Source organism: Sus scrofa, chromosome 8 (genome assembly GCF_054392235.1).
Source record: "Sus scrofa isolate SSC_HxYL_T2T_F1_AM1 chromosome 8, Sscrofa_HxYL_maternal_Yorkshire_Landrace_v2.0, whole genome shotgun sequence".
Taxonomy (NCBI): domain Eukaryota; kingdom Metazoa; phylum Chordata; class Mammalia; order Artiodactyla; family Suidae; genus Sus; species Sus scrofa.
In genome coordinates this window covers 66,282,642-66,301,202 of record NC_139390.1, presented here as the reverse complement: position 1 = coordinate 66,301,202, position 18,561 = coordinate 66,282,642, and the positions used below count along the sequence as shown (strand labels likewise).

General features: G+C 40.2%; 1 protein-coding gene across 47 annotated transcripts in view; it reads right to left on the bottom strand.

The window, feature by feature from the left end:
• The window catches only part of ADGRL3 (adhesion G protein-coupled receptor L3), an 812,688-nt gene extending 795,624 nt beyond the window's left edge, over positions 1 to 17,064 (bottom strand). For 31 of the 47 annotated variants that reach the window (XM_084972370.1, XM_084972365.1, XM_084972348.1 and 28 more), the window contains exon 1: positions 15,638 to 17,064. The gene's annotated coding sequence lies outside the window, so the exon portion shown is untranslated. Of the gene's footprint in view, positions 1 to 14,600; positions 14,625 to 14,811; positions 14,856 to 14,942; positions 15,234 to 15,637 lie in introns of those variants that run through there. The other 16 variants (XM_084972366.1, XM_084972363.1, XM_084972351.1 and 13 more) reach the window with 6 other exon arrangements.
• Positions 17,065 to 18,561: the final 1,497 nt, after the last annotated feature.

Below are 18,561 nucleotides of genomic sequence, written 5' to 3'. Positions count from 1 at the left end.
ACCTCCCAGAGTTGCTGAATAAGCTGAGTTCCATCTTACTCTGGGCCCTGAGACTGCAGGTTCCCTTCTTCAGGAAGGGTGTCTGCTTGGCCAACCCTACATATCCTCCAGGGCTCAGTACAATAAGAAAACCTCTTATCTGGAGCTCCTGAGATCCTTGGGGCAAATATTCCCATAAAACTTGTTCTTTTCCTTTTTCTTTTTTTTTTCTTTTTTTTTTTTTTTGTCTTTTTGTCTTTTTATCTTTGTTGTTGTTGTTGTTGCTATTTCTTGGGCCGCTCCCGCGGCATATGGAGGTTCCCAGGCTAGGGGTCGAATCGGAGCTGTAGCCACCGGCCTACGCCAGAGCCACAGCAACGCGGGATCTGAGCCGTGTCTGCAACCTACACCACAGCTCACGGCAACGCCGGATCGTTAACCCACTGAGCAAGGGCAGGGACCGAACCCGCAACCTCATGGTTCCTAGTCGGATTCGTTAACCACTGCGCCACGACGGGAACTCCGTTCTTTTCCTTTTTCTAATCTCTATCACAATTGTGCTAAATTTTATCACATAGGAGGCACAAAATAACTGTGGATAAATGGATGAAAAAGACTAATGATTCTAAATTTATTATCTCATATTCTATTATTTTTCCTATATTAAAAATTTTATTCTGCTAAAATAATTTTCTTAAACCACACTTATTTATCCTTTTGCTCACAGATTCTTTTACTTATTTATTTTGTCTTTTTAGGGCCACACCCATGGCATATGGAGGCTCCCAGGCTAGGGGTCTAATTGGAGCTATAGCTGCCAGTCTACACCACAGCCACAGCAACATCAGATCCGTGCCACATCTGCAATCTACACCACAGCTCATGGCAATGAAGGATCCTTAACCCACTGAGCAAGGCCAGGGATCGAACCCCCAACCTCATGGTTCCTAGTCAGATTCGTTTCCGCTGAGCCACAAAGGGAACTCCGATAGATTCTTAAACTGATATCATTTGTTTTCTAGACCATGCTTTACCATTATTTCATTAACATTCAATGATCTGTTCTCAAAAACAATAAAATCAGTTTTATCATCACATACTGTGGAAAGCCATCAAAAAATTAAATAATAAACTTTAACACTGTTAAACTTAAGTGCTGGTATTCCTAAAGCCAGTTCTGTCATTTCCACAGTTTCTCAGAAAAAGACACCAGACACTTAACTAAGCCAGTGGATACGGGGAAAAGTTAGGATAAAAGTGAATAGAAACCTACTTTCTGGACTAGAACTCCTTCCCAGTCACAAACACACAGATATACATCTCTAAAGCGAAACTGAGAAATCATGATTTCAAAATCTGTGTAGATTTTACGTACTCTTATCTCAAATCTACCATGCCTGATCATTGTTTGTGGTCAGAGAGTTTATTTTATGACATTCTGAATTTAATATTACAGGGAGAAAACTGATAGTAAATCATTCTCTGTGTTAACTCAGTTTCTCTGTAAAATGAAAAATTCAGGTGCATTGCCCCTATTGCCACATCAAGGTAACTACGCTCAATTTTCTTCCCTTTCCTCACCTCTATTAACCTTTTCCACTAGAACACGCTTGTGTCTGTGATGAGCTCTTCTGATGACAGAATGTGATGGGAGCAGTGAACCAGTATCCTCTCTAAGGCTGCCTACTCAACCTTCGTATCTCGGTTCAAATGTCACTTGCTCTGGGAAGTCTCTGCAGACCCACTCACTCCCTAACTCAGACAAGGTCTGATCCTGCTGCTACCTCATAGGATCCTGGCCTTGACCTCTGTAGCACTTACCATAATTTTAACAAATAATTCCTGGTAGATACATTGCTTCATATCTATTTTCATGATTTTGCAAGTACTAAAGTCAGAGGCTCTGTTATGTTATGCTCCACATCCCTAGCATCCTGCAGACATCTGGTGCTAACAAAAACACAGTGAATGACAAAATTAATGACTTCATAAAGCTAGACTTTTAACAACTACAGAAAAAGCAGAACAATTTAGAATTCCAGTTTACAGAGGATATCCACTTTAAAGACCTATGAAAAAATTAACACAAAGCATAAAAGCTATCAGTGTGCTCTATGCTTTTTGTATATAATCTCATTTAATCTTTACAATAACTCTTACAGAGAGTGGGTTGGAAATAATGCACTTCTAACTCTCAAACTTCTGCTTTCTACTTTGCTTCTCTGCTTCTCATTAATATACATTATATTTCTGTATTTTGTAGTTTTCCACAAGTGTGTTTTTTATTTTGAATAAAGATCAATAATATAGAACTAAATGCAAGTTAATGCTTAAACCCTACAATAATTTGTAACAACTTTATGTAGATAAATTCAGCCATGTGATTAAAAAAGGAGTGAAAGGGACATTAAGTATACATCTAAGTATACACTAAGTATATTAATGTATACACTTCTGCTTTATAAATGAAGAGATGTTGAAATTGTCTTGATACAAGATAATGGTACTGGGAGCCCAAAGCTCTGGCTATAGAATTTATTTGATATGTAAATACAGGGAAAGAAAGCTGATATAAGAAACTATCAAATCCCATATCATAACCCCAAATGATTTACTATAAAAGAAAATTTATTGCTATGCTTAATAGTAGGGCAATAGAATATAGAGAAATAGGAGAAAAACTTTTTCTCTGATCCCTTACCATTTTTAAAGAATGTAAAGTATCTTCATCAGGTCCCTTTCTTTTTAAAACCTTCACAAAAAAGAATGTCTAACTTATTTTATTTTTTTAAATATGTTAATACCACATGCAATAGCTTAGCTCTTTAAGAACATAATATGAACATTCTTACAAAATCAACAACCTATTAAGGTAAATGTTTTTAAAAATTAATTTGTAAATAAAGGTATTCTAATGAACTTTATCCATGTTATTTTATCTCATGGATGTTTTAGAAAGAACACTTGGTCCTACCCAATATTTACAATGAAATGGAACTAGGAAAGTACATGATCAATGTGATATAGCTACAAAGAGACAAGGTCTGAAATCAGAAAATAGAATTCTCAAGAGCAAGGCCAAGACACTACTTGATAAACGGCAGCAAATGCTAAAAACCAACCACGTTACGTTACACAGGTCAGTTCAATTTCTGATAACTAACTTTTTGTTTGATGTTTACTGCAGTAAGCACCTTTAACGTGAGACCTACCCTCTTAACAGGCTTTTAAGTGGACAATATATTATTAACAATAGACACAATGTTATAGGGAAAATCCTTAGAATTTACTCATTTTGCATAACTAAAACTTTATACCCATAGATTAGTAAATGGGGAGTTGCTAATCAACAATTTAATTTTTTTTGAGGAAACAAAGTATGCAAGAGTGTGCCTTTTGAGATTCCTTCTATGTCTTTATTATTCCACATGCAGGTTCACAGCAATTTTCAATGGCACTTGAATTTATCTTGCAACAGTAACTTCAAAAACTCCTTTCATGTTCAATTGTTTCTTCTAGGTCCATAAAGCACATTCGTGAAGTTATACATTCATTATTAATCTTGCATTAAACTCAGTTCCAAAACTATGTTCTGGTACAGATTTAAAGAAAATACAGAAGTAAGAAAGTTTCTGACTTGACTGTTAGAAGCGTACCTTAAATACACATCTTTAGGAATGGAAACAGAAATCACAAAGATGGAATTTAAAGGAGAACTGTTAGTCCCTCTGAGCAAACAACAAACTAATGAAATTAAATTCAGTAGGTCCTGGCATTATTGTAAAAACGATTAAAAAGTTGCATTCTATGCCTGCTGCTCAGCTTCTGTATCTGATTTAAGTGTTACTATCTTGTACCTCACCCTTATTCCTATGGACAGATCTCTAACAACTTAAACCTAGCAAAACTGGAGTTCGTGTTTACTAATTATGAGTCATAAAGCTCTGTTTCATTACCTTTCTTTACTGATCTTCGATTGCTATAAATGTGTTCATTGACAATTTATTCCTCCTTTTCATCCTTAAATTTTAGAACAGTCCAAACCAAGCCCACCAATTTTCTTGTTCCGTGAGAAGTTTGGTATGGAACAGCTTTGTTAAATTGATGTTTTCAGATAAACTTAAGAGATAAGTCCACTCAGAACAGAGAACAAAACTATAGGAAAATTTATGGGGACATAAAGTGGACGGTGGATGTCTTAATTCTTCATAAATTAGTTTCACTGTATGGTTTTGTTTTAATATTATATTAAATTCAAAGACATTAGGCACAGTCCTAGTTAAATATTAATATCTAGTACATTTTATTTTTATTACTATTTTATTGACCTTAGCTTTTATACTTTGATATCAATTGGTAATTCTTAAGAATTACCAATTGATAAATGACTAACCTTACTAATTATAAATAGTGAAGCATTAATAACTACTAACTATATACAACTGAGAGTCAATAATTCTTAAAAATTTCCCAAAAAGGAGACCAACGGATGATGATGCATGTAGATCACTGTCACCAAGTAGTAAAAGTCAGTCATTATTCATTCTTTGTCCTAATAACTGTACTTCAAGGAATTTGTGCTACAGAAATCATCAGAGAATAAGCCAAGCTTTATGTTCCTATTTAAGGAAATATTTAAATAAATCATATTGTGTCCACACTATGATTTCACAATATTAAAAATGATGTTCTCAAAAATTAATCTCATTGGGAAACTGAAGAGAATTATACATGAATGATCAAGCTAAATATATATGTGGAATAACCCCTGTGAACAGTGCAACATACCATTGTATTATGATATACCAGTCAATTTCATTTTTGACTTTATGTATCTCCATGTTTCATAAGTACTCAACATGGGCATAAACTACAATCAGAAAAAAAAATGACTTTTTAAAACATGATCATTGAAAATGTAAAATAAATTGCATAGGGAAAAATGAAATGGAATCAAAATTCAGCTATCTCTGGTACCCAAGTAGAATCAAAAGTGTACATATAAATGAAATACATTGGGATTGTAGCACAAACCCCAGAATAGCATCTCCCAAGCTAAGAGACAGCAGCAGAAAAGGAAGTAACTCAGCAAGATTAATAAAACAAAGCCAGTGGACTAGCACACCATCCTCTGACAGTGAGTCTGAGCCCTTCATACAGAGAGTTCATTCATTATAATAATGTAGGTTAATTTCTCATAAATCTAATGCTTTCTTTCATACACCATTTTTTTTTTTTTTTTTTTTTTTTTTTTTTTTTTTTTTTTTGCTGTTGCTCTATCTCAACTCCTATATTCAAGGAAGAAAACACTACTGCAATTTCACTATCATCCATTATTCAGTAAGGGTCTCATTGAATAAATGTCTGCTCAGAGGCTCTAAGCAAATTTCATTTCTAAACACTACTGTCTGCAGCCCAGTAGGCTATTTCACCAAGATAAGATCACACATTTAATCAAATGCACCAAAAAAAGAAATACTCCCAAACTTTGCTTAATAATAGCAAATCATAAAAATAAAATGTTGACAGCCTACAAATTTTTAAGGGTCTTTCTTCTTCAAGGACTTGCAACAATGGGGAAGGTACACAGGATTTCTTCTAATTAAGGTTTCTATTAACCTTTAAAAAGTCTCCCAAAATATCTTCTTTATACTGAGTTGGTAATTCAAAATGAAGAGTCAACACTACTTTCTGTTGTAATTAATGAAAAATTTTTTAAAAAAATACTAAATTTAAGAGGTTTCTCAACTTATACAAACAATAGCTCTAAAAGCACCATTTAACTTCAACTGGTCAAGTGTCAGTATTAAACACTACCCATCTCTAGTTTTTGTAATCATGTATCCATATGAGATATCTGTCATTTCAATAACATTATTATTGGATAGGATGAAATATATCTTCATTGGATTTGTTAGCTAATAGTTATCCATACTCAATTACTTGAAATATCCTACATGATGTACTTTTGAATACTCTGCATCTAAACAAGGCTTATTTGAATAAACATATATGCCCATCAGCAACCTAATATAATGAGTATACCAGTAAGTGTGAGATAATTAGATGTCTCAAACAGATGGGTGAATTCATATTTGTAAATCCATTTGTTCCACTTTTCCTTCTTTTTGCACTTATTTTATGCTATATTTTTTTTCTCATGCCCCAAGTTTTGTTTCTTCAGTTTGTGTTGGGATAAGTTTTTCTTCTGTGAAACCTCCACTTTTGGTTAGGAACAAGTTGTTGCTTTTCATTAAGGACCACCTAAACGTGGCTGGTGGAACACAGACCTAAGTTAATTCAACTATGAGTTCCATGCTCAATGGCACATCTCGGGGCTTTTTCACCTGGGTGTACTCAATGCCTAAACCATCAACACTTAAATCAGTAAGATCAGCATTTTTAAGCAAGAGTTGCAAAAATTCAGCACCCTTCACAACACTGAACCTGTCTTCAGTGCTCCCGTTTGACATTGTATGATGGTAACTTTGATGGAATGGCATACATTGTTTATGTAAATGACATCTTTCAGATACTTGATCGATTTTCAGATATGCACAGCCTTGAAAAGTTGGATGGTTTCACAGGTGTTCTTGATTCTGAAAATTTGAATCCCTTGATTTGCATGTTTGTTTTGGGTTTTCTGGGTCAAGTGAGTAGGAAATCATTTAACAAGATCACTTTGGCTGCTTGAAGGAAAAGAGTACACACACTTTTAATAATTTTCCTAACCAGTTCTCCTAATGCCTGATCCGTCTGGGTTAACAAAGGATCACAGTAGTACACATTCAGGTTTGACAGCCCCTCTACCTTTCTCTGTAGACAAGATTCCTCTCAAAATTGAGGCTTTTCTTCCTCAAGCTATCTGTCCATCCACAGAAGAGCTACAATGTCCTTGATGCCTCCACTCAGCTAGTGAGAGTAGATTGGTCTAAAACTGGGTACCTAATTCAGACTGTGGTGAAAGGTTAAGAATCAGGACGCAGTGAGAAGGAAAAGTGGTAGTCTGAGAAAAGGCATGGAACTGGAGCAGAATTCTAGTGGTATTCAAGGTGCTATTGTTCCTGATTTCTAGGTAAACTTCTATCCTTACCCAAGATTCTTTAGAGGAAAAACCAATAACCTCTCAATAAATTAATCATTATGGCCTAAAGCTAGCTGGAGGTCTTTGCAATTCAAAGAGAATGAATACACCCATTCACTAAATCTTTTAAGTTGAATTTAAATCCATATGACAACTGAGATGTTATAAGAAAATATGCAGTATTTTGGAATGACTGCAAAATAATATTTAACAGTCATACATAAAAATTAGTGAAAATTAAAGTGAAATTTAACTAAACAGTTAACTAAACATGCCTAAAATTCAAAAAAAAAAAGACCACATATTATTTTTAAAGAAAATAGATGCCTAAGCTCTTCTTCACATCTAGTTAATAATATCATTAAAGTTCATTAGACAAATTTGGCTAAAGAGTTAAAGCCAATATAAAGAGGGAAAGTTTATAGCTATGCACATGCCTCATGTTAACACAAAACTATTTCTCAATAGACTCTTTGTCTACTCCTTGAAGTCATGATCAGTATTCTGAGTAAAGGTTCAAACAACAACCATCAGCCATTGACAAATCAAGAACACTGAAGATATGAAAAAACAAAAGACAGAAATGTAAACTAGTTAAGCCCTTCTGTTCTTGCCAGAAATAAAATCTCGTTCAAAAAGATGACCATCCATCAGGACCATTTCCTCTCACCCAAAAGTATTCAGAAGAACTTTGAGGAAAGGAAAAGGGGAAGAAAAACCAAACCAAACAAAAACAAAACCAGAGACTTGAAAAACCTCTTACAGGGTCAGCTGTCAATGGAATGCATTTTAGTATTCAGGTTACCCACCCATGCAGAACATCAAAAACTGGGCTTGAGTCTCTCCCCTATTCTCACAGGCTCAGGCTACTGTGGAGCCACTGGGGCTGTCTTGAATAGTAACACACTTTGCCTCTGCGGGATGCATAAACACCAACACAAGCTGATCAAACAGAAGAGGGTGCCATTCCTACTTGGCTTTCATTTTCTTGAGTCATACTTTAAAATACTTAAGTCTGGTACAATTGAGCAAGTCAGCCGTCCAATGTGCAGCTTATTTTTTCATTCATTTTTACCAGCTACCATGTTGTACTCTTTCCGTTTTAACATAAACGCTGAATGATTAGACTTAAAAGTCACACTTAAAAGTCACACATTTTAATAACTTCTCTTATTGGCAACTGTCACTGACATACAGATGTTAATTCTAAAATCTGCACTTATTTGCAACCCTTTCCATACTTCCAGTCTTTAAGGCAATTTTGGGATCTGGATTTTAAGGGTTCATCTTCATTTAAAGCAATCTTATGAGGACCTGAACTTTGGAATTATAAACCTTTTAAAAGTATGGGAAATCCTAAATCTTAGAAGTTTGTGATGATTTAGGTAGTTACAACATTGTAGAATATGCTGATGCAGTTAAAGCTTAAAGAGCTGCTAATGCCATGTGAAAAGATGATCAGGAGTTTAATTTAAAATGTCTTAAGTTAAATTGCTACTTTCATTTTATACCTGATTTAAAGTCAATCTTCAGACATGGCCCTTGGTAGCTGTCAAAAATATTTTCCTGTCAGGATTAGGATTTGGTGGGGAGAAATAGTAATAGAGCATAACATTTTAAGATTATGAGGAAGAGCTCAGAAATAGGTACTTAACAAAAGGTTGAAAAAGGAGAGAGGAAAAAAACACGCAAAGACAAAAATACATGTGAAAACTTTCTCTACTACTTAAAAAATGCTATTTATTTTCATAGCTCATCAGCAACTTTTCAATAAAAAAAATGCTATTTGATTTAGCTAGGTCTTTGTAATACCAGCAATTAAGGACATTTTTAATAATACTATGACTAATAATAACAGGTACCATTTATTAAAAGCTCACTCTATCAGGTACTTTTCTATTGACTCCCTATTCCTCACTCCAAACCAGCAATGTAAATTTTATTCTTTTTTTTTTTCACTTTTTAGAGGAGCACCTGCAGCATATGGAAGTGCCCAGGCTAGGGGTTTAATCAGAGCTACAGCTGCCGGCCTACACCACAGCCACAGCAACACCAGACCCGAGCCATGTCTGCTACCTACACAGCTCATGGCAACGCCGGATCCTTTAGCCCACTGAGCAAGGCCAGAGATCAAACCCACAACCTCGTGGTTCCTAGTCAGATTCGTTTCTGCTGCACCACAATGGGAACTCCAATTTTATCACTTTTATTTCACAAATAGAGATGATGGAGCTAGAAAGTTGTGGAATTGGGATTGTATTCAAGTGCCTCTCATTCCAAAGGCCATATCTGAGCAGTTCATAATGAGGGGCAGTGCTCAGCTATGCCCATCTAAGGAGTATAACTAGTTTCTGCAATATTAAGTCAAGATTAGCTCTAACTGCTGGAGAAGAGTGCTACAACACAAATTTCACAGTGGCAGGTCCAAGTCAGAAATTAAACTAGCCATGAAAGATAGATACACAAAGATACACACACACACACACACACACAGTTTTCAAATGATGTAAAAGTGCCATTCAGAAGTATTACGGGTCATTTTCAAACTTTAGCATCTATTAAAACTAATCTCTTGTGGAGCTTCAGTTACTCATTAGGCATATCACCACTCACAAACCAAGAGAACTGCAATGTATAATTACCCCAAGGATGGTTTTCCCTGAAAATGGCCTGTTGTGATGCTAAAAGTGATTAACAGACTAAGAGTGTGGTGAATCTTCTTGATATCACTTCAGAAAAGTGATTTCCTCCCTAATAATTCCCAAGATACATAAATATTCAATTAGGGGCTTTGAAATCTACTTTCAATTGGGCAGTCATATTCTACCAAACCTCAGACTTGGCCCAGGCTAAGAAGGTGTTTTAGGAATTCTTACTATACCCCACCCCAAAAAAATCCCAATAACTCTTCATGAGTTTTCAAGTGGAAGGGTAAAATGAAGCCAAGAGGATTTTTTTATGAAATTTTCAAATTTAATAACATTTTAAGACATGCTCTCAAGAAATGAGGTAAAACATTAATTGCATATCTGAATCACATATTCGCTTGGGGAATTGACTAAAGTTTCCTGAGACCCTCATGAGACCTAATAAATAATAATGACAGCAGAAAATTGTTACAATCCTATTATTATGTGCCTGGAACTGTTTTAAACACGCTGCATATATTTTTCCATTAAATTTTCACAACAACCTATAGATTAGGTACATGTGTTATACCCATTAAAATGTATCAGGAAATTGAGGGAGGCATAGAGAGATCCAGTATCTTGCCCAAAGTCAAATAACTTATCATACCTCAGCAAATACATCAGAGTCATGTCTCTTCACCACCACACCATTCCTACTCTCCAGGTACCAGAATATCAAGACCTGGGGCCTAGATTTTAAATTTCCCCAGAAGCATCATGATGGAGACCTGCAGTTTAAAACTGCTGTTTCACTAATTGAGGACCAAAAATAGAAAAAACAAGCTTTCTGCATTGGGAACAGAAAAATGAACATGTCAAATAATGAATAAAATACCCATCCATTGTGTGTCTTTTTACAGCTTGAGCGATCTACTTGTTTTCTCATCCTGGATGGCTCGTCATATGGTCCTATGGGGTGAACTTTGAGTACAAGCAGGCAAATCTTGAAAAGTCAACATCAGTGGTTCTCAAATTCTCTGGTTCTAGGACCCTTTAACCCACTTGAAAATTGAAACCTAAAGGAACTTTTTTATTACATTGGTTATAACAATCAATATTTATATATTAATAGTAAAACTGCTAAAATTTTAAGACATAAAAATACACCAGCACACACACCATGTGTCCTCAAAGCAATGATGCCAAAGACATATCATGTACCTTCTGGAAAACTTCCTTGTACACATGTTAAAGTATGACAGTGAAAGGTAAAACATCTTAGCATTATTATGAAAATGTTTTCTTCTCATAGACCTTTTAAAAGGTCTCAAAGACCCACAGATTTTCCCACAACACACTTTGAGAGGACTGTCTGCTCTGCAGAATAACTGACAGAAAAGTTTTACCAGAGAGTAATATTTAGCTGGTTGATTTAATTTTCCATCACAGAGATAATGTTCACAACAATTAGGATAACCACCAACAAGATTCCATTGAAGTTCTTGAATAATATGGACCAAATATTAACTTATAACATACATATATAACCACTCTCACTAAGAAATTCATTAATATTAAATTCTTTTTTTAAGTGTCAATAAGACATTAGTAAGAAATAAATCATTAAGAACTACTGGATCTGTTATGATTAAATGTAGGAGAAACTCAACCATCTCACCCACTCCCTAAAACAAATGAAGAATTTAAATGAATTCAGAGTAGAACAGCTAATATGTGTTTATATTTGTATTTGTGAGTGCATGAGCACTCTTAACAATTCTAAGGAAAAAAATGACACCTGACTACTTATGCGGTAGAAGAGTTAATTTTCTTGGGCCACACAGACACTCAGATCAGGTAATGACGTTAAAATATTTGGGGGCAAAATGCACATCTTTGGTCTCATAAATGCTATTCATAGACATGTTTGCACTACTCTCTTATACTGACTAGTAAGCATCAATATCAAAATCACAATCAACAAAAAATCTGGATTTTTCTTCCCATTGATCAACAAATACACAGCTGCACACAGAGACACACATGCACACACCGAAAAGGAAGGAAAATTTTCAGGAGGCCCTTACTCATATTTGAATGTTTAGTTTACATTTTATTATAAAATAGGGTATTCTATATAGAAATTCATTTGCATAAAAGAAAAAGACATAAATGCAATAGTAATCTAAGCATAAATATGTCCTTGAAGGCAAATAAATGCTAAATTACAACACAGCCTCTGTCTTTAGGGTTCCTCTCTCTGTGAGCAACTGCATTTATTTTGCATGTAATGCAAATCTAAGAAATCAAAGGGAAAATAGCCATTTGCAAAACTTAAGGAAAGATCATCTCCCTCTAATTTCAACTGCTCTAGCCATTCACACCATGCTAAATTGAGGCTGCATGGCATTGCTCAAACTCCCTCTTTGTTTTTAAATACACAATCAGTTTTCCCTGCTGATTTCTGGGCAAAAATGCCCCACTTCTAAAAGTGACTGTCACTCCTACTTGGCAGCTCTTTTCAAGGAGAGTTTCAACCAGTAGTTAAAGAGGTCCAAATGAAATCTGAAAAACAACTCAGTTTAGCATTACATTGTTTGATTGTCTGATTGACTTCATTCTTTTGATTTGATAACCTTTTTGATCTTCTATTTAGGATTAGTTTGGCGATAGCTCACCAAGGGATTGAAAGGAAAACCAGTCCATAAAAATTTTGCCTTTTCTAATTACTAGAAACAATGCCAGGCACAGTAGCTGGAGCCAGTAAGTCTCATACTCACTATTATTCCCTGTGGAAAGGAATATTTAAATCTCCGAAATGCAAGAGGATCATCAGCAAGAAAATCATTTCTAAAAGACCTTCCATTCACATTTTCGTGACGGGCTCTCAATCAGCAGGATAATCACACCAAGCAACTTAAAATGAGACATCAAAAGCATTTAACCATCAAGCAAATCATATGCTGCTTATCACTCTACAGGCCAGGGTGCCTGGAGCAGCCTAACATGCCTATTGAAAAAATTTCAATAGTTCATATAAACCTTTATACTAATCATGCCTCCTACCCCAAGTTTATAGAGCTAGTCCAGTCAACCAATACACCAATGGAGCAGATTATTGAACATTTGGTTATGAAGTGCTAGGGAATGCATTTGAGCACTTCTGATACATTCACCTTCAGCTAAAGACAGCCCAATACACTGACAGACACAGTTCTAATGACATCAGGACCTGTGGAATGTATGACTGCTAGGAAACACATGCTGCTAGGAAACAAAGAACAGATCTGATCAAATCTTCTAACAATAAGGATTGGGAATCACTGTGACTAGATCTTCTAAAATAAGAAGGCAAGTATTCTTTAATCTTCAGATATACTGCAAGTACAAAGATTTTAACACACACCCTCTGGAAAGGGAAGAAACAAATAAAGCTAGATTCTCAAGGGTAAAATCACAATTCCCCAAGTTTTCTATTAAGATGACTGCCACTAGCACTATCCCATAAAATGTAACAATCAAAATCAGGCATCAATGATTGAGTATTTTTTTGGCAATCTAAGCTTTTTCAATAAGTCAAGATCTTAAAATTGAAAGAAATGTAGAATTCATGGCACCCAGAAACAAAGTACCCTTTTACATTTACAGTGATATACTTTTTTCAACAACAACAACAAAAATAGCCATTTGCAAAAAACACTAAAGCAGTCAGAGCTAATCTTCAGTTAAGGAATTTAATGTCTTTTTAATTATTAAAACTGAAAAGCAATTTAGTTTTCCAACTTTTTAAAGCTGTTTATCTTTGTACATTTTTAACCCTTGGTTACCAAAAGAAAAAAGAAAAAATTGAATGAAACAAAGGTGAGAGAGATTTCAATACAAATATCCTTTTAACTTTTACACAAATTATGTGGAAATCTCTTTTGCTGACACTAAAAAAGAGCTGACAACTCTGTCTGTAATCCACGGACCAACAAACTGGGCTCCAGAATGCCAGGCCACTGAGTACCATTACAGACTATCAAATACACCAGGGAAATCTAGATGAATTCTATTTACTCTCATAGCGAAATAAAGTGCATTCTCCAAATGAAAAATTACTAAAGAACTGTTTCTTGTAGATTCTGCAATGACATTCTTTAGTATTGATAGTCCACATGACGCTAAACTAGCAGACCGCCTATTTACTTCAGAGCAAAACACATAAGGTAATTTTTCCTTCCTGCCAGAGTCGATGTGTCTCCTCATTTCCCCAGCAGCTGGCTGAAAGGATGTAGAATCAGAGGTGCAAGAAGGCTTATACTTCCTCATGAGTAATCCACCCAGGAAAGTAAACACAACAGACATTACCAGGTTCGGCCCTAAAGGAGACTGTGGCAGGGCTGCTTACACCGTTGTTTACAATGTGCTCTAACTACCGCAGGCAGAATCACACACAGGCACAGGGAGGAGACACCCAGAGGTGGCTCGCACGCCTCGAGTTAGCCCAATTGCTATGATATCTCTGGCCATAAATAAAGTAGCGCACGTTTCTATCGGAAAGTGGCCAAAGAATTCCAGAGACCAGAGCTTATGCTGACTTGACTTTGTTATTTTAATCTGCCCAAGAGAAGACTCTATCCCTTGGTCCTCATCAGGGGCAATTATGGGTGCATCGTACGCTGCACCAGAGACTCACGCGCCGCACGCATCTCGCGGAGGTGCTCACTACGGGAGAGGGGACACAGTGAGGCTTCCTCATAACCTCTATCGCGCTCCCGAGCCTCCTCAAACCAGGTTTTCCAGTTAAGCGGATCCCAAGCGATTTTGATAAGCAAGCTCAGCTCAAGTAGCATCAGCTGTGCCATCCCCGCAAATATCTCTGGGCCACCCCCCGGGCGCACGAACGCGCACACACAGACACTCACACGCCAATCCCGCTGCCAACTAACCCTGGTAGCAGAGGTTCCGCCTCCTGCATACACACCCACCCACCTATAACTGCTAGGGGGCCTGACGCGTTTAACCCCCAAGCTCCGACCTGGGACCGCCGGCTGGCGCGCGGCGGCACCGACACTTCGCTGCAGCCCGGATCCTCCCCTTCTCCCGTGAGAAGACGAGGGGTGCCTGCCTTCCTACCTGTACCCCAGCCGACCGCGGCCACCAGTGCTCTGCCCACCCCTCCCCGGTGCCCAGACCACCCCGATTCGTGCAACACCGCCCCCAACCCCGTGCCCACTTCCAACACCGCGCCGCCCCGGGCCACCCACGAAAGTGGCAGCTTTCTCCAGCCGAAACCGCCTAACAAAGCCCGAGCAAGCAGATCCAAACCAACCGCCGTGAAGGGGACACAACGGGCGGGGTGTGGGGAAGGAGCTTGGCTCCACGACTCAGGGGCGCGACCTGGGCAAACGAAGCCACCATGGATGCTCCAGGCCGGCGTCTAGAGAGGATCGCGGCGGGCTGAGCGCCCGGCAGTCCCCATTACCCCTGAGCCAGCTCCTCACCCGGTCCCTGTCGGTCTTCCAACCCTCTCCCGCCTCCAGAGGCACCGGCTCCGGGCCGGCGGAGAGAAGGCGCCCCCTGGTCTGCTTTCAGCGCCCACCAAAGGATGACACCGGGGTGAGAGAGGAGGGAAAATTCCCAGGGTGGAAACCATTTCTACCCCCCAGAGTGTTGGACTGCGAAGGCTCCCAGTCCACCCTCCCTCTCATCCCTCTCAGCCAACAAACCACCCAATAGCTGGAAAAACCTCGAACCCGTGCCAACCCCCAGTGCCCAGCAGCCTTGAGGTTCCCTTCCCGCCCCGCATCACGATCCGATGAGTGTGTGTGCGGGCGAGTGTGTGAGTGGGAGGGTGAGTACGCGTGAACCCTGCACCCCCTCGGTCGTCTGCCCCGCGGACGCAGACGCCTGCGCCCGGCCAGGGCCACCGGTATTAGGGAGAGTGAGAAGAATAAATTACCTTTCGCAACCGCCGGTCCCTGAGATCGTCCCATCAGCTGCTCAACAACCTGCAGCCGGGTGCAATTTCCACAATCCAGCCATGGAGCCTGGGGCAGCAGACCGAGCAGCCCCTGCGAAGACACCCCCACCACCCGCGTCCAAGAATGGTAACCAAAGCGCAGAGAAGGCGGCAGGAGGGTGGAGACCCCAGCCAAGGAAACAACAAAAAGTCTCTCCTTCCCCCTTTCTTCTGCTACACAGCCATGGAGAAGGGGAAGGGGGTGGGGTGGGGGGAGAAGAACCAAATGCTTGTCTTCCTTTACGTTCCTCGCTTCACACACACTAAGGGGGTAAAAACGGAGCAAAAAGAGTGGAGGGTTCAAATGTCTCTCCGAGTCCACAGTTGCACAACTTCGGAGTCAGGCTCGGTCTCCAGCAGCCGAGAGACCCAAGCGGCAGCTATTAACATGCGGCAGTCATAGCTGGGGCTGCTTTTCCTCCTGCTGCTGCTGCCGCTTAAGAAAAGACGCTGCTGAAGAGACCAAAAATCTTCCACCATCCCCCCAGTCGATCTTTATATCCAGTTCCCCCACCCCACCCCCTTCTCTTTCTTTTTCTTCTTCTTCCTCGTCCTCCCCTTTCCGCCTGGGAGCGGGAGCGATGTAATAGGTAGGGGGAGCCGCGAGGGCCAGGGGTGGCTTCTTCTCCGCCAATCCCTCCTCCTTCTCCCGAGGTTCTCGGTCCTCCGAGGGTCTCCTCCCGCGCCCGCAACCTGCGCCGTGAGCTGGAGCGAGGGCCACACAAACTCCTTCCCGGGTGCACCGCGGGGGCGCGCGGGCGGAGCGGGCGCCGGGCGGCCGAGGGCTGCGTCCCAAGGGCCGCGGGGCCCCGAGCCCGGGGGATGGCTGATTAGCTGGCCGGCCGGGCTGGGCAGCTGCGGACATGTGGGAGCTTCATCGCGCGGCCCCGGGCTCCGCGCCGCGCCGCCGCCGCCGCCTCTTCGGTTCTTTCTCTTCTTCGACTCTCCGAGAGCGAGCAAGGCTCTGGCGCTCTCCAGACACGCACACTCACACACGCGCACACACGAGCGAGCTTCTGCCAAAGCCAACCGTGCACCCCGCGCGCGCGCGCACACCCGGAGAAAGAGGACCAAGGCAAAAAGAGAAGAAAGAAAGGGGAGGGGGCGAGTCACAGGCGGCGGCAGCGGCAGCGGCAGCTGCGGGAGCGGAGGCGGCGAGCAGTCCGGGCAAAACCGGCAGCGGCAGCGGCGGCGCCCACCCGGACTGGCGGCAGCATCTGCATCCCCGCTCTAGGGAACTGGGGTTAGCGGTGCCCGGCGAGCCGACGACCGGGCGACGCGCCGAAAGCCGGTGGGAGCGCGGGCGCGCCGGGGCCGTGCAGCCTGCGTGCGGTGGACGCAGCCAGGGCCCGAGCCGAAGCCAGAATGAACCGCGGGCGGGCGAGCGCCGAGCGCGCTGGGAGCCGAAGAGGGGGCTCGTGCCGGGGAAGGGGTGGCGGGAGGCAAAACCCGGATCTGGAGTGCGCGCGGGCTCCACCTAGCAGCTCGGCACACGCTTGGAGGTGGGAACAGAGCTGCTACGAGAGGCTTTCCTTTCAGGGTTTGTCAAACAAAGGGTACCTCTCCTCGCGGCTTTGAGGCAGGCGCTCTCTCTCTCCCTCCCTCCTCAGCTTTCCTCTTCTCTCTCCCTGTCTCCCCTCTTTCTCTCTTTCTTTCCCCCTCCCCTTCTCCCTCTCTTCTCTTCCCCCTTCTCTGCACCTCAGGTGAGTAAGCGACGTCAGATGAAAAGTACTGCCTGGGTCTCTTTTTACAGGTGCAGAGTATTCCATATTTTCATTATGCAGGTACCGAGTCCCAGTGCGTTTTCTGCCTTTGGTCCATTTTATGTTCGTTTAAACTTACCTCAGCGTGCGAGTTCATTACAGCCGTTAAAGTATCCTTCTCTGATAGGCGGATATGGGGATTCAATGATTTTATTTCACATAAATAAAATTTCCCATAATAGATATAGAAAGGTGCCGATTCCAAAGCAATGCCTTCTGAAAAAGTCTGCTCAAGTTAACTGAGTGACCTTGGTCAATTACTGAACCCTTTTATGCCTGCCTTGTAAATGAGAGGGTTAAGTAGGTAATTTCTAAGGTCTTTTCCTGCTCTAAAATTTCATGGTTTGAAATGAATAAGGTGTTATTTTTTTATCAGTATATTCTGATTACAATTATAAGAGATACCAAGATTTATTATATGCATCCAACAAGCACCTTATACCCAAATTATATGAGAATGTATATATTCAGAAAGATCTAATGTCCTGCCAGTTCTTAGGTAAAAATCCACCCCAACACATTTGAAGAACATAAAACCTCATTCCAATTAACAAACCATTCCCAATACAAGGGACTATCAAAATCCCATTCAGTCTTCAAAGCTCAGTTCTACTATCAACTGCTCCAAAAAGCCTTTTCTCACCGACCCCATTCAAAAATAAATAAATAAATAAATAACCCCTTCCATTATATTCTCCTAGCACTTTAATAGTGTCACTACAAAAACACCTATTTCATTCTGCTTTTTTCTTGTTCTTTTAAAATCATTAGCTGCTTGTTTCCTTGCCTCCTCACATTATAGGCTCTTCCTGAAATGTAAATTGCAAATTTTAATCATCTGTGTAAGATTACTCTTTGCACATTATAATTCTTTTTATTTTGAAAAAAATGGGAAATAGATTTAATGGTATTGCTGAATTCTGACAAATTAAATGTTCACAGACTCAAGGTAGGTTATTTGAATTGCCTAATGTGGGGCATCCATGACTCTGAGTACTTAAAATATAAGCTGACATCTGGAGTCACTGGTTACTTAAATAATTTTGGAAAGAGTAGACTCTAGCCAATTGTGACAAGAGGCTCTTATTTGTAAGGGAGGCA